Source organism: Callospermophilus lateralis, assembly GCF_048772815.1.
Source record: "Callospermophilus lateralis isolate mCalLat2 chromosome 11 unlocalized genomic scaffold, mCalLat2.hap1 SUPER_11_unloc_3, whole genome shotgun sequence".
In the NCBI taxonomy this organism is placed as follows: domain Eukaryota; kingdom Metazoa; phylum Chordata; class Mammalia; order Rodentia; family Sciuridae; genus Callospermophilus; species Callospermophilus lateralis.
This window is the reverse complement of record NW_027510155.1, coordinates 4,895,799-4,911,198: the sequence shown is the minus strand read 5'-3', so window position 1 is coordinate 4,911,198 and position 15,400 is coordinate 4,895,799. Positions and strand designations below refer to the sequence as shown.

Sequence of the window (15,400 nt, the reverse complement as noted above, 5' to 3'; positions counted from 1 at the left end):
AGAAATAATTTTCAACTTATGGAAGAGTTGCAAAGAATGTTCGAAGAACTCTTGTATACCCACTCACAAATTCACCAGTTGTTAATATTTTTCTATATTTGCTTTAGTACTCTGAGAACTCTGTATGTATGTGAAAATAGCTGAACCATTGAGAATTATTACAGACACCATATCTCTTGGTTTCTGAATGCTCAAACTTTTATTTCCTAAAAATGAGGACATTCTCTTATATAATTATTAAATTTAGGAAATTAACATTGATACCATATTCAAGTTTCACTATTGTCCAGTAATATCTGTTATGATTATTTTTTTCATTTTTGATCCAGAATCTAGTTACTAAATGCATTGGTTTTAATTGTCATTTTCTCAGCTTTTACTTGCTTTCATACATTAACATTTTTGAAGATTGCAGATATGTTATTTTGTAGGATGTTCCTCATTTTGTGTTAGTTAGTCCCTCATGATTAGATTCTAGTAATTTTGGGGTGGAATATCACAGAAGCAATATTGGGGTTTTCTTAGTGCCTCTTATCAGGAGGCACATAATGTTGATTTTTACCATTTTAGGAGGCATGTATTGTCAGGCATGTATTGTCCTATTTTGTGTGATGTTAATTTGATCACATTACTTGGTTAAGATTGTGTCTGCTGCATTTCTTAACTGGAAAATTATTTTCTTGTTATAATTAAAAAGTAATTTATAGAAATATAGGAAACAAAAAAATTATTTACTACTCATCTTCAAAGTTTTGCCTAATAGTTTTAAAAAATTTTTATTCTTTTTAGTTACACATGACAATAGAGTATATATTTTTAATGTATTTATTTTTTAGTTGTTGATGGACTTTTATTTTATTTATGTATATGTGGTGCTGAGAATCAAGCCCAGTGCCTCACACATGCTAGACAATTCCTCTACTACTGAACTACAACCCCAGCGCATTGACACATTATACATACATGGAGTATAACTTCCCATTCTGGTGGTTGTACATGATATGGAGTTATACTGGTTGTATATGCATATATGAATATATGAAAGTTATATCTGATTCATTCTACTGTTTTTCCCATTCCCATCTTCCTCATTTCCCCTCATTCCAATGAACTTCTACCTCCTCTGCATTGTGTGTTAGCATCCACATATCAGAGAGAACATTTAGCCTTTGTTTTTTGGGGATGGGCTTATTTCACTCAGCATGATGGTCTCCAGATCCATCTATTTACCTGCAAATGCCATAATTACATTCTTCTTTATGGCAGAGTAATATTCCATTGTGTGTGTGTATATATCACATTTTCTTTATCCATTCATCTTTGAAGGGCACATAGGTTGGTTCCCATAGCTTAGCTATTGTGAATTGAGCTGCTATGAACATTGATGTTTATCTAAGAGTTTTATTAATCATTCTGGTCTGAATCAATTATTTCTATGATGATTGAAAAATAGTGTTTTTTCTAATTTCATTTATATTTAGTAAATCACATTCTACTACAGGGAAGAATATTCGATTCTCCCTTATTTGTTCATTATTGTATGGAATCATAGATTTTTATTTTGCTTAGTAGGTAATACTTATTTTGATGCTCAGGTTGTTCCAGAAATTTGATCCAGGGGCAATGGAATGACATTTAACTTTCACAATGGCAAGGTTTACCTTTTGCTCACTGATGTATTCTAAGCATTAAAATAGTGACTGGTAAAAAAAAATAAAATAAAATAAAATAAAATAATAAGAGTGAACATACCATTGGAAGTAACAGGAAAGCAAGATGTTGCATTTAGAAAACAAGTAACCTGAAATACTTCAGGTAAATTTCAAAAGTAAACATTGCATACATACTATTTATAATTTGTGATTTTATCATGTATGGCTATATATAAGTATTCTTAAATTATTGATGGACATACATTCTATAAAATGCATCATATGTTTGTTCTGCCATTTAGGAAAAAATATAGAGGTTATTGACATATTACCAGATGGTATAGACCACTAAATAGCTAGGCTATATTAGTGTAAGAAAGTTCAGTACTCATATACACATATTTTTCCACATATAACTAGAGGATTTAACATTATAGAAATCCATCGAGACCTCATAGTTACATGAAAAATTTGGAAATAAATACAGAATACTTAAAAAAGAAAGAAAGAAAGAAAGAAAGAAAGAAAGAAAGAAAACAAAACTAGCCATTGACAATGAAAAAAGATAAAAAACTTCATTGCAATACATCACAAAAAAATGATATTTTTTACAAAAAATCTATTGAGACACTGGTGTATCTATGTGACAAATATGCCATTATAATCTTTCCTATTATGACTTAAGAAATAATTTTCACTGTTAAAAATATTGAATATAATCGAAATATATAAAATATGACAAAGTATAAGAAAAAGATTTACATTTATAGAATTGGAAACAATCCCTAGTCAGTATTCTGCTAAGTGTATAAAAAATAAAATAGCAAACAGAGTACTTATTTTAGAAATTCTTAAAAATCACAAAATAAAATAAAATTTTATAAATTTCATTTATTTATCTCTAAATTATAAATCCCTAGTTTTAATGCCCCCATGAAAAACACTGTTTCAGGTTCTTCTTTTAACTCAGTGCTATTCAAAGAAATGGGGTTCAAAGAGTACTGGAAACATTAGCACAAAATACACACTCACACACACACACACACACTATAATATATATATATATATATATATATAATTTTTTTTACATAAAGCCTTTAAAACCAGTGAGCTGGCACAGAGAGTGCATGTAATTATCTAATAAATATATATGCAAAATTTAAGTGTAGTCTGACCCCAAACTAACCTAATGTGACACTTGGACTACTGCAGAATTGGAAAATTGATGTTTTCATTATCAAAACATAATGTTCATATTCTCTCACTTGCTTTCTCTCCTCCCTCCACTGTCTCTCTGTCTCTTCTCAAACCAAGTGGCAAAACAAAGATTTGAAAATGCCCAGTATTGGGAGCTCAAGTGTCTCCTCTATGCTTTTCTGCAGATTAACAGGTCTCTCAAATTTGTTTAGAAAATCCTACATTTGTTTTCTCTGGATCAACAACAGTTTTCCCTTTGAGTGTCTTGGTTTGTGATTTTCCAGTCAGGTTTAGCAACTGCAGAGAAGAGCCCCAACGTATGGTGTTCCTACTATGCTTGGTGTAAATGCACTCACAACAGCCAATTTGGGGGTACCTTCCACTGCAAAACACAAGGATAAGCACAAAGCCTGCCCTGAAAGGCCAGCATGAAACACATCCAGAACCCCACTGGGCTTCTCTTTGGCAAGATTTTAAAACCAGTTTGTCATTTGGTGGTGGTACCTAGGGGTCAATTCAGAAGATGGTGCTGACACCCAAACAGTAACTCCCCTTTATCCCACATATGTTAGTCTAGACTTTTGTGGTCACACAAAATGCAGGCAGATTTTTCTTTGAGTCCAAGTGTGTCAACAAAAAAACTACAGGCCACACTCCATGATGAATGCACTAAGATTCAGGTGTGGGAACCATGTCATAAGCTTTCCCCTCTTTTAGCTGATATAAAGTTTGAGGATATAGAGTAAAAACTAAGGACCCTCTCAGAAAGGAGGTACACAAGTAATAAGATGTGAAATGGGGCTCTGTCTAGGTCTGATGGCTCTTGGATGTCAAGGGAAAAATAGAACTATATTCCAGTTCTTCCTGCCTTCAGATGGGCCACCCTGGCAGGGCATGTGGAGCCAGTGACAGTTGATTAGGGGAGGAGATTGGAGCTGGATGAGGGGAGGTGGGGATAATGGGTGGGTTCTCAGTGGGGAAGGCAGACAACGAACTTTGAATCACAGAAAACAAAAAAAGCAACCAATGACACGGGAGATAATGCAAAGGACAGGAATGTTGCTAGATATGTGTCTGAGGCAGCCTCACCACAGCGACTATGCCTTGTGCTCTCACATGAGGACATGCAGAGGACAACAAACCCCCACAGGAGCCTGAGAAGCTATGCTGGATGAGAACCTGGCACAGAAGGCATTTCACACCAACCACCCCTGGCACGAAATGGGCACAGGAGAGATAGAGGAAAAAACAGAGATAAACATAGCCTAGAGTGACATAGTGGGCTCACCTTGTGAGGGTTATGGACACTTTTCAAAAGTGAGTGAACTGGAATCTTTCTGTGTTTTGTTTGTCATGGGCTAGAATGCAATGCACAGGAAGGTCATCCTGGTGCAGGGAGGAAAAGGCCAGCAGATTGTTGTAGTCAGCTTCTTCACTGCTGTGACTCCAGAACCTGACAAGAACAATTAGAGAAGAAAAGTGTGCTTGGGGCCTCAAGGTTCAGAGGTCTCAGACCTTAGACTCCATTGCTCTGGGCCTGAGGTCAGGCAGAAATCATGGTACAAGATTGTGGCAGAGGGAAGCAGCTGGGGACATGGCACAAGGAAGAAAAGATATAAACCCCAATGGCATGTCCCCAGGGACCTGCCTTCTCTAGCCCCACCCTGTCTGCCTCCAGTGACCACCCAGTTAATCCCTATCAGAGGATTAATTCACTGTTCAGGTTCATAACCCAATCTTGTCACTGCTAAGCTTTCCTGTATTGTGGTGTAAATTGAGGAAAGACCTGTACAACCCTGGGGATAATAAGCTGACCTTCAGTGTCTATGGAAGACAGGGTCCAGGAAAGGCCCCCAGGGTGTGTCCATCCAGGGCTGTACAAGCCATGGCTGTTCAAGCTTGGGGGTCACCTCTTATCTAAACCACAGTACTTGGTGTTTCTTCTTTATTATAAGGCTATGAGACAAAAATAAACAGTTGACTCTCCTTATCTGTAGGTTTTACGTGCATCTGTATGATGTCCACCATAGATCAAAAGTATTCTGAAAAACAAACAAACAAACTTGTGTTTAGACTTTTTTTTCACCATTCTCCCCCCAAGCAATACTGCATAGCAGGTATTTACCCAGCATCCCCACTGCCTTAGGGGTGAGAAGCAAGCTAGCTATCAGTTAAGCACAGGATGACATTTGGGTTATGCAAATGTAGTTACATAAGGGGCTTGAACAGCCCTGGGTGGGCACATCCCCAGGGGTCCTCCCTGGACCCTGTCCTCCATAGCTCAGCTGACTATCCCCAGGGTGCTGCCCAGGCCCCATCCTCCACAGTCACCAAGGGATTGCTGACTATGTTTTCTGGATAGAGTTTCAGAGAAATCCCAGCGGGGGAGGCAGTGTTGCTTCTATGCTTCTCCCTCGGTCTCCAGATCCTTGTTGGCAACAGAGAACACTCAATCAGAATGTGCTAGAAGAATGGAAAGTGAAGCCTCCATCTGCGTCTGCAGGCTTTCACTGGGTTTCTCTACACTTCCTTATAAAATGGAAAAGACCTTCAGCTCCTGGTAACAACTGTCCCAATCACACTGGGTTCCATACCATCCTGTGAAGAACAGTTATTAATTACACATCAGTAATTTTCATGCTTTGAACTAAATTGAGATGAAGGAATGTTTACCTGTACACAAGGAATTCCAGTGTGAATAATCAACTAGGGTGGGGAGAAAGGCGGGAAATGTGCAAGAATGATGGTTGATTGGAGTTTTGTTATGCAAATAATGCTCACCAGGAAGAGAGGAAAAGGAATAACACAAAAGCCACCAAATGAGGTGGACATTCCCATGTGACTCATTTTCTATGTACCTTTTCAGTTTTTTCTTCTAATATGACCCTAGTTCCCTCACAAAAATTACTTTTTATTCATTGAATAAAATATTGGCCCTAAAATTAAGGTCCAATATTATGTGACCTTGACATCTGGGGAAATTTTTTAAAAACTCAAATTACTTAAACCTAAGTCCCTCTTCCAACCTGTCCCTGCAGAGACAGTCTCCTAGCCAGGCACCTCCCTAGCACAAACCAACTCCTGTTACCCTCTGGCAGCAGCTGCATAAAGATTCCAGCAAACTCGCTGTATCTTCCAGTGGGAACAGGGTCACCTGGCCCTCTTCACACTAGAAAGCTGCCTCTCAGGGCCCCTGCTGGAGGGGCTGAATTCTCTCCTGTGAATCATCCCCATAATGAGTCTCCTGCAGCTGGAAACAGCCTGTGTGGCCTGTCAGCATCCTATGTACCTCTCTGGCTTGAGGAGAGGTGATCATAAGCTGCTGTGGGCTCTTTTGTGTGATACCCAGTGCTGAGTTCTCCTCATAACCTCTCTCACAACAGGTAAATGAAAGGATATTAAAGCAAGTCTGGGGGATTTTAAGAATGTCCTGTTGCTTGTTTGAGCTGGTCACCAGACCCTAGGTAGACCAAGGAGATACACCGTCTTGTAGAAATTATAACTGTTTAAGTCCCACATCATCCTACAAGTCCTTTGTGCTGCCTGTGGTGGAGATTCACAGGTCCTATTTTCCTAGAATGTAGGGCTGCTAAGAGTCCCTGTGTGTCCCTGAAAAACCAGCCTCTACCTCAGAGCAAAGTCTGTCCCAGGAGGGGACATCACCTTTGTCCTTGGAAAAACCCACAGAGCACTCCTAGGCACATTCCCACTGCTAAGTTGATTATATACAAATAACAGAAGAGATTTGCTGCACCAGTTGTCTCTGACTCAGTTAGGCTAGGTGGGGATCCATAGGAACCCCCTAGCCACCACCAATCATCATGAGACAGGGAAATACCTGGGATGAAAGATGACCCTCCCAGTAGTTTATGGTGGTTGATAATATGTTGGGAAACCATGTAGTTCAGCATATACACCCCTCTTGGCTTAAACCAATCAGTTCAAATGAATACCCCTTTTGTACTGAGCAATCACACTTACCCAACTTGTTCCCACCAGTGAATGTGCTAATCATGTTTTAGAGTTGTTATTTGATTTTCCTGTAGTGTGTGATGATTTGTTAAGAGATGCTATGATGTATGTGAAGTTCCTGCCTTCTCCAAAGAATGTATAAAACTGCTGCAAACCCTGGGCTTGGGGCCTCTCAGTGTCACCAGTTGCTGTGTGTGCATGCAGAGGACCTAGCTAGCTCACAATAAACACATCTTTAGTGTTTACATCGATCTTGGTCTCTGGTGGTCTTTTGGGGGTCCCAAATTCGAGTATAACATCCCCATCAATTTCTACCCCACAGAGTTTCTGAAACTCTGTGATGTCAAACAACAAACACTTATTTTGAGGTGCTTGGCTCAGGAATCCAGGCACAGCTGAGCTCCCATCTCCAAGGTCTCCCAAGAATCTGCAGGGACAGTCCCAACCACTGCCTTCACTGGCCATCCACATGCCACACAGCACAGGAGTGTAATGCTTGAATTTGGAACCCCCAAGAGCAATGTAAGCAGCAAAGCGGTGTTTATTGTGAGCTAGCTCAATCCTCCATGCACACACACCAGCAACTGGTGATGCTGAGAGACCCTGAGCCCAGGGTTTGCAGCAGATTTATACACTCTTCAGGGAAGTCAGGGACTTCACATATATTGTAGCATCTTTTAGAAAATCATCACACAACACGGGAAAATCATAAAACAACTCTAAAACATGATTAGCACATTCACTGGCAGGAACAAGTTGGGTAGGGGTGATTGGTTAGTATAAGAGGGGGATTTCTATGAACTGATTGGTTTAAACCATGAGGGAAGTACATGCTGAACTTCATGGTTTCCCAACATATTATCAAACACCATAAACTACTGGAAGAGTCATCTGACATCCCAGGTATTTTTCTGTCTCATGCTGATTGGTGGCTGCTGGGGAGTTTGCTATGGGTCCCCACCCAGCTTGACTGAGTCAGGGACACCTGGCACAGCAGATCTCTCCTGTTATTTGTAGATAAACAACATAGCAGGGTGAGAATGTGCCTAGGAGTGCTCTGTGGGTCTTTCCAAAGACAAAGGTCATGTCCCTTCTTTGGACAGGCTTTGCTCTGAGGTAGAGGCTGGTTTTTCAAGAGGTGCTGCACATCCCACAGAGTCCAGAACCTCCCACCTTGAGGGAGGGAGTTAGGAATGACAAACATGACATCAGCCCAGACCTTAGCTCTGTGTCTTATGTATTCTGGTTTTATTCCTGCTCCTTCTTCTCAGGGCTACAGATTCATGTTCCTGAACTATCTGCCAAGACCCTGTAGATGCAAAATATATTTATTAAGCTCTTATTTTTTTTCAAAGACTTTCTTCACCATAAATAGGGTTTCAAGCTGACATCCTGAGCATCTGACTAAATTTGAATTTCAGATAAAGCATGAATGTTTCTATAAGTTCACCCCAGATATCCCATAGGAGAGAGCTGCACTAGTACTTTTCATTATCTATCTGAGCTCCAAATGTAACTGGAGTACTGCATTTCTATTTGGCAAATCTGATGGCCCTACTATAGCATTCCATCCCATCCTTCTTCTTTGAAGTGAATGTACAGTGTGTGCAGAGCTGTCTCCATCTCACTTTGTTCCCATCAGCTCAGGGAGTCTCAACTGACAATGATTGTAATGCAGGGCAATATGTTAAATAATTCACTTTTGCATTTATCACAGCTCCTCATGTCACAAAGAAAAACCCTCAAACAGTAAAGTAAGTACATAGTCCAAATTCCATGGCAAAACCACATGTGTGGCCCTTAATGAAGGCCAGGACTGAAAAATATAATTTAGGAGGAGGGAAAACATTTTTTAAAAACCTAGTAATCATATGTAGGGTTTGATAATTTCATTCTTAAGAAATTAAATGCTGATAGAGAAAGACAAAAGGGAGACCCCTTTTGTGGAAATTTATAACCAGAAGCATTTAATGAGGAAGCACATGAGGTGCTCATGCTAGGTTGTTGTGGAAGGCAAGGGAACCTCTGAGGAACAGGCTCTTATTAGTCTTAAAAGGTTTCTAAAACAGCAAAATTCCCATTCAACCAGAGAAATAATTGGATGTATTAAGCAAAAATATTTTTTCTATGGCCATCTCATTAGCAATGGAAATAATGTACTTTGTATCATTAAAGTCAAGTTGGGGATTACGTGAACATTCCCATCATAATATTAAGAACATAAAATGTGGGCTTGTTTTTTAAAACTAAAATGAGCAGAATTAGAAAGTTTACCCATCCACTCCCTTCTCAAAATACAAAAGAGAAAAAGTGCTACATTGGTTCTTAAAGCAAATCTCACATGTGAGAACATCTGCATCTTCCAACTACCCAGGATTTGGAGAGATTTGCATGATTCCACCACATGTCAAAACAGTGCTCAAAGAATTTAAGACATGGGATTAAGAAGGTCAAGCAAACAGAAGCCCAGAGAATAGCAGCTATGACTTTTTTCAGAACCTGTGGCCCCTGACTTGGCCACACAGCAGAACTCAGGGAAGGATGTGACTTGGGATGCCTCAGGAGGAGGCCTCCCAAAACCCCCAGAACACAGGAAGGGAGAAGAAGTATCATTTCCCTGAAGATCTAGCCATAAAAACACCATATGAACCCCACCATTTTGCACATTCCCAAGAATGGTCTCCTGATTAGAAGAAGACATATTCAATGATTTTGCAATTGTACCAGAATGGATTCTACTGTCTATGACTAAAAAATGGAGGAGGAGGAAGAGAACAAAGAAGATGAGAGGAGGAAGATGGAGGAGGGGGAGGGTAAAAGATAAAGAAAGGGAGGAAGAATTGATGGGAGGATGAGGAAAAGGGAGGAGAAGAAGAAGGACATCCTGTGAGAAGTGATGGAGATTCCATGGAAGAGATGAACCAAGCTATGCAATGGAATGACTAACAGCTGTTTTGCAAAAAGCTTCTAGATGCCAGAACACATTAATCAGGCCTGAGGATTTACTCTCATGCACATTGGGTAAAACCAAACTAGGAGCCCTTTAGGCCTCAGGACCAATTTTTACTCCTATGAACACACTGACAAGTGCAAATTGCTTGATTATTTGCCAGCTTGGTAGCAGATGCACATCACAGAGCCAGGTGAGAAGAGCTTTCTGCCCTGGCCGAGCTTCTAGAAGTTCCATGCTCTGACCAGCCTGGCTGGACCTGCATGATGCCTGAAAGGCTGGTGCTGGCTAATCCAGTAATCACCACTCCTCATTTGTGCCACTCAGTACTAGTGAGACCACTGGGTGGAAATAAGGGACAGATTTTTATTTTTCATTAATTGGGATTTAAAGGCCACATGTGGCTGTGATTACTCGGGCACACAATTAGTTGCAGGTTACACAGTTTCTTACACAGAGGTTTGTTCCTATCTTCCCCAGGAAGCTGCCTGAAATCTGAGGCACTGTCCCAACAGAAGGCCCTTCATGAGAAGGGAGACTGGAAACCGTGAAGGGGAGATTTGTAACAACGGAAAAGGAGCTTTCAAAAGACTTGATCATGGGAAGTCAGACAATTAGAAAGGCAGCCATGGATCTGTTCAGTACTTTTACAATAAAATCACCATTGACGACTGAAACAAAACACACACATACACACACACACACACACACACACACACACACACAGTGTTCTACTCAAATGAGGCAGATTCATAGAAGGTTCTTGTTAAACATCACTTAAGTTTTTATGCTTAAATATGAGAGCTCTATGTGGGCCAGAGGAACTAGGTTTTAATAAACCTGCATCAACTCTCTGCTACCACCTAAATTTCTTCTCAGTCCCTTAGCTATGCCTGCCCTCAGAGGCAGCACAGGAAGACTTACACCACAGTTTTCCCTGACAAAAATAATCTACCATTCTCACCCACCCATCACCCTTTCTCTAAGGCCAGAGGAAGATGGATTTGGAGCCTACTCTCCCTAAAATTGTACCAAGGCTTTCATGACCTTTGCAGCCATGGGATCTATTTGGAAATGAGATCACTAGATATATTTCTAAGAAAGAATCATTGCTTTAGAGCATGAAATCTTTATTTTAAAAAACACTATCAGCCTAGAGTTAAATGTCAACATTTAAAGTCCATGAAAGAGTTCTGGACCCAAGACTCATGGACAGCAATGGAGCAGAACAATACTCACCACCATGATTTACACCACACCATCACCATGGAGCTTCCTGCAACATCTCCTGCTCCTAAAAGTAATGGAGTGAGAGGAAATGAGGTCTCCTCCAAGAACACTTCAACATCCACATAAAAAGTGCACATTTCAGCCAGGGGCCCATGTGGCGAGTCTCCACTTCACCACCCCCAACAGCAAAGATGCTGACCAACACCTTGGGTACAGGAGCCAGCGGGGATGTTTCTGGCCCCTGCATTCTGCAGGCTGAGAGGGTCTCACAGGCCACACAATCTCTGTAGCCTGACAGTCATTCTCTGTTCTCAATTTCATTACCTAATTCCTTCATCTTTTCTTAGCCATTTTGTAATCTCCTCCATTCCTTTGTCTTCATGAATAATCATTGTAAAATGATGAAACGTTTGACTTTCCAGTAAAACACAAAAAGTGAATTTTAAGAAAATGGAGTTTAGATTATTAAAAGTAGGAAGAGGTCCAAGTGGAGACCATGATACTCTGCAGAACCCAAGAAGGTTAAAATACAGGAGGTGGAGGTAAGTCCAGTGGTGCCCACAACTCAAAGGTGAGGGACCCATGCACAGAGCTTCAGTTTCAATATGTTCTGTCCCTCATCCTCTCTTCCTCCTCCTTCCTCTCCTCTCTCATTACCAAAGAGCACAAATTTGGAAGTGTAGGTTAAACCAGGCAAGTAAGAACTACTTTATGAAAATAGTTTCATCTCAGTTTTGTAAATGGATGAATTGTTTTAGTTTTTGAGTTTCAAATCACACCCCAAATGATGCCTTGTTGCAGAGAATATATCATTTTCTATGCAGTGACCATCATCATTGTAATAAAGATCAAATGCAAAAAGAATTTAGACATAGGGTAATAATTTGAATTTTCAATGTAAAAATAAATCCTTGTATTCACTGGTCAGGCTAAATAGGAGGCTCCTTCTATTATTTCCCTCCTGGGTTGACTTTGTAGAAAAAAAAATGCAAGTAATGCCTATTGACAACCGGGGCCATTAACTATGGTGTCATGAACCTAAAACCTGGAATGGTTATCAATATCTGTGTTTGAGAAATCCACTGGCTCAAACAATTCACTTTAAAAGGGAAATAAATTTACAAATGCTTATCACCTTTGCCTGCTCCCTAGGGTGTGCACAGGCCTTGAGGTTCTATTTATTTTTCTTTGCTAATTTGAAATATTGAATAGCCAAAAGCAGCAAATGAAAAAAAACACCAGACAGTTCCTTGCTTTCTTCACACTTCTAATGCTACAACATACTTAGCTTTCCCTCAAACTAAAATAAAATGGGAAGAGGGGGATATTTGTCTTTTCAATTTATGTTTCTTTGAGGTGACTAGAGGCATCAAAACCAGAGAATAACTGAAGGAGTGAAGCAAAACTCTAAGTTTAATCCATTAGCACTCAAATTTAGATTTTTATCCAAGATTGTGATATTATCTATATAAAATGGAATTTTTTAAAGGAACATTTAAAATTCAGTGAATCTTTATCTGTTAATTTCACAGGTTGCTCAGAAGCAAGGACTTCAACTCCTTCCTAAGAGTGCACTAATGAAGTACAAATACATTCAGCACTCAGGAGACCCATGGAGAACAGAAACTTCTTGATGCAGTGTTGCAGTAAAACAAGAATAGTGATTCATCAGCCACCCAGCTGCAAAATCAGGAACCATCAAAGGCCCAGGAAAGCTTTGCACTCAGTACCTCCCAGAGTGAGAATGGCAGAATTATGGCATACTATATCACAGGAGCCTAAGGAGACTCAGCTCATACTGGAACATAAAGGCACAGAGTGGGAAAAGCAAATTCCAAAAAAATCATGTCATTCAGTCACTATTAGCACATGATGATGAATATTTTGGCTATTGTTCTCTAATTTTATAAGATGCTAACATAGCAAGCTGTGTGTAAAATGTATGAGAACATGGCAACTATTCCAGAATTCTAAAGTCATCTCAATTTTATTTTAAACACATGTTCGTACTGATATTTTGCATCTTTTCTCAACAATATACAGAGTTCTCATTTCCAAATTATAAAATGCTCTCCTAACAGTGAAGCAGTAGCTCCTCCCCACCACACCATCTCCTTGTAGCTCAGTCTATCTTTATGCAACAACTACCATGTTCCTGGTTTAAAGCTGCCCCAAGATCTTTACAGAAATGTTAACTGTGGTCCACACTCTGGCAGAACTCACAGACTAGCTACAGAGACACCAGCCAAGGACACAGAAGACCATGGAATTCCATTCTGTATTCTAGTAAATTACCTAGAAAAAATTCTTTCACTTTCTAATGTTATTGAGAATGGGATACATCATGCATTTGACAGGGTATCAACATTGCAACTAGCATCATTTTTTCTCAGTGGTACCAGGAAACAGTGGTGCATTGTTAATTGAGTTGATTTTAGCTTCCATGGAAGATGGGGATGGAAGGCTAAATTATTCCATCCTGATCCATGAGAGCACAAAGGGAGAGGCTTCTTGAAGTGTAGGACTTGGGCCAGTGACTCCCTTGTGCTGGGACAGAAGAGGACATTTACCCCACTTCCATCCATAGTCATGTATCTAATCTGTTCTCTACCATCTTTTCTCTCCCAGATGCCCTGTCCTGCTTGGGTAGATCTCATCCAGTCCTTTCTTCCCAGTCTACTCTCTACCCTGTGACCCTCATATTCTGCAGTTTGTCTATATTTATTGAGTATGAAAGACAAATAGAAATTATATCTTTTTTTAATTTTGATAGAAGATTTCATTGTTGAATGATTACTATGATCAAACTAATTAACACACCATCGCTTCTTCTTTTCTGTGGGGTGGCAAGAGTACTTGGGAACTACTCAGTTTATTTCAGAAAAACAGGGACAATATCAATGCTGCAGTCACATTGCTGGTCACAAGGTCTCTAGTACATGTTTATCTTATACCTAGTCAGTATATTCTTAATTATGAAGCTAATGACATCAATCACAGGTTAAAATACTCCAATGTCACCGTATTGCGCTGAGGTTAAATTGATAACTATAAGAAAACAAGACATCATGATCTGAAATCTGGCTAATCTTCCAATCCTACTAGGTGCCACCACAACCCTGCCCAAACCCACTGCCTATCCTCTCACTGTGCCCATAATGTACTGCACTCTCCCCCTTCCAAAATTTCCAGTATGCCTGCCTAGATTTCCCTAACCCCTTCCCCATGCTTTTCTCTGGGTAAAAGCTCAGCCAGCTTCTTGGACTTTTAACCCACACTATGTGACAGGGAGGACTTCTCACAGGTTCTTTCCCTCCCCTGGGGCACATTGCTCCCCACCGCCAGGCTCCACTATGCACTGGTTCTCTCACACATTCATGTGAGTGGAGGAGTGGACGGCTATTGAGCCCTGGCCTGGGTGCCTTGGGCTCAAGGTGCCTTCCTGTGCTTCATGCTCTGTTGGCTGCATGCCAATGGCCCCCAGGTACCAGGAAACAGAGCCAGACCCTGGCAACACAAGAAAATAAGTCTGTTGACACAAATTACCTTGTGCTACTCTCTTGAGATCTTGGATTTCTGTCCCGACCGGCAGGACACATCAACGTGAACCTAGGTGGGGAAGAATAAAGGGACAAGAGACAGTAGGGATGACAGCAAGACAGGAGTTCTGATCAAGCTGCAAACTTTTATTGTTCACACAGTGGTATTTATATTCTAGGGATGGGGAAGCTCTCTAATCAGCAGTTGCTGGATGTGGGTGGTAAAACTGCCAGCTGCAGGATGTCTGATGATCCTGCAGGATGTTTCAGGAATATAGGTAGCTGCAGGATGTCTCCCAGGCAGGATGTCTCTCAGGGAGCTGTTTCTTGCAACTGTCAGGCTATTCTTTGAAGGAGAATTTCCTTCTAGCCCCTGACAGATTTCTTCATGTCAATACCTGCTGTTTTCTTAATAGCGAGATAATTTATAACCTTATGATATCTTCAAGATAATCACAGTCTCAAGTTGGAATTAAAAATTACAATGACTAGACATGACAAATCAATGTAAGATGGGATCCCAGAATAGAAAAAAGGGCATTAGGTTAAAATCTAAGGAAACCTGAATAAATTATGTAATTTGGGTAGTAATAAAGTGTCAAAATTGGTCCGTTATTTGTATCATATGCAGCACAGTCAAACAAAATGTTAATAACAGGGGCAATTGCAGGGGAAGTTACTCTATAGGAATGGTTGAGTCTGCTCACTTTTTTCATAAATCCAAAACTGCTTTAAAAATAAAGCCTATTAATGTACAAAGTTTCAGGTAATTTAGATGGATGAGTTCTAGAGATCCACTCTAAAGGATTGTGCCTGTAGTTAACAAGAAGGAATCATTCACTTAGAAATTTTCAGGAGCA

General features: G+C 40.1%; 1 pseudogene; it reads left to right on the top strand.

The window, feature by feature from the left end:
- The window catches only part of LOC143639870 (DENN domain-containing protein 5A-like), a 45,800-nt pseudogene extending 37,664 nt beyond the window's left edge, over positions 1-8,136 (top strand).
- Positions 8,137-15,400: the final 7,264 nt, after the last annotated feature.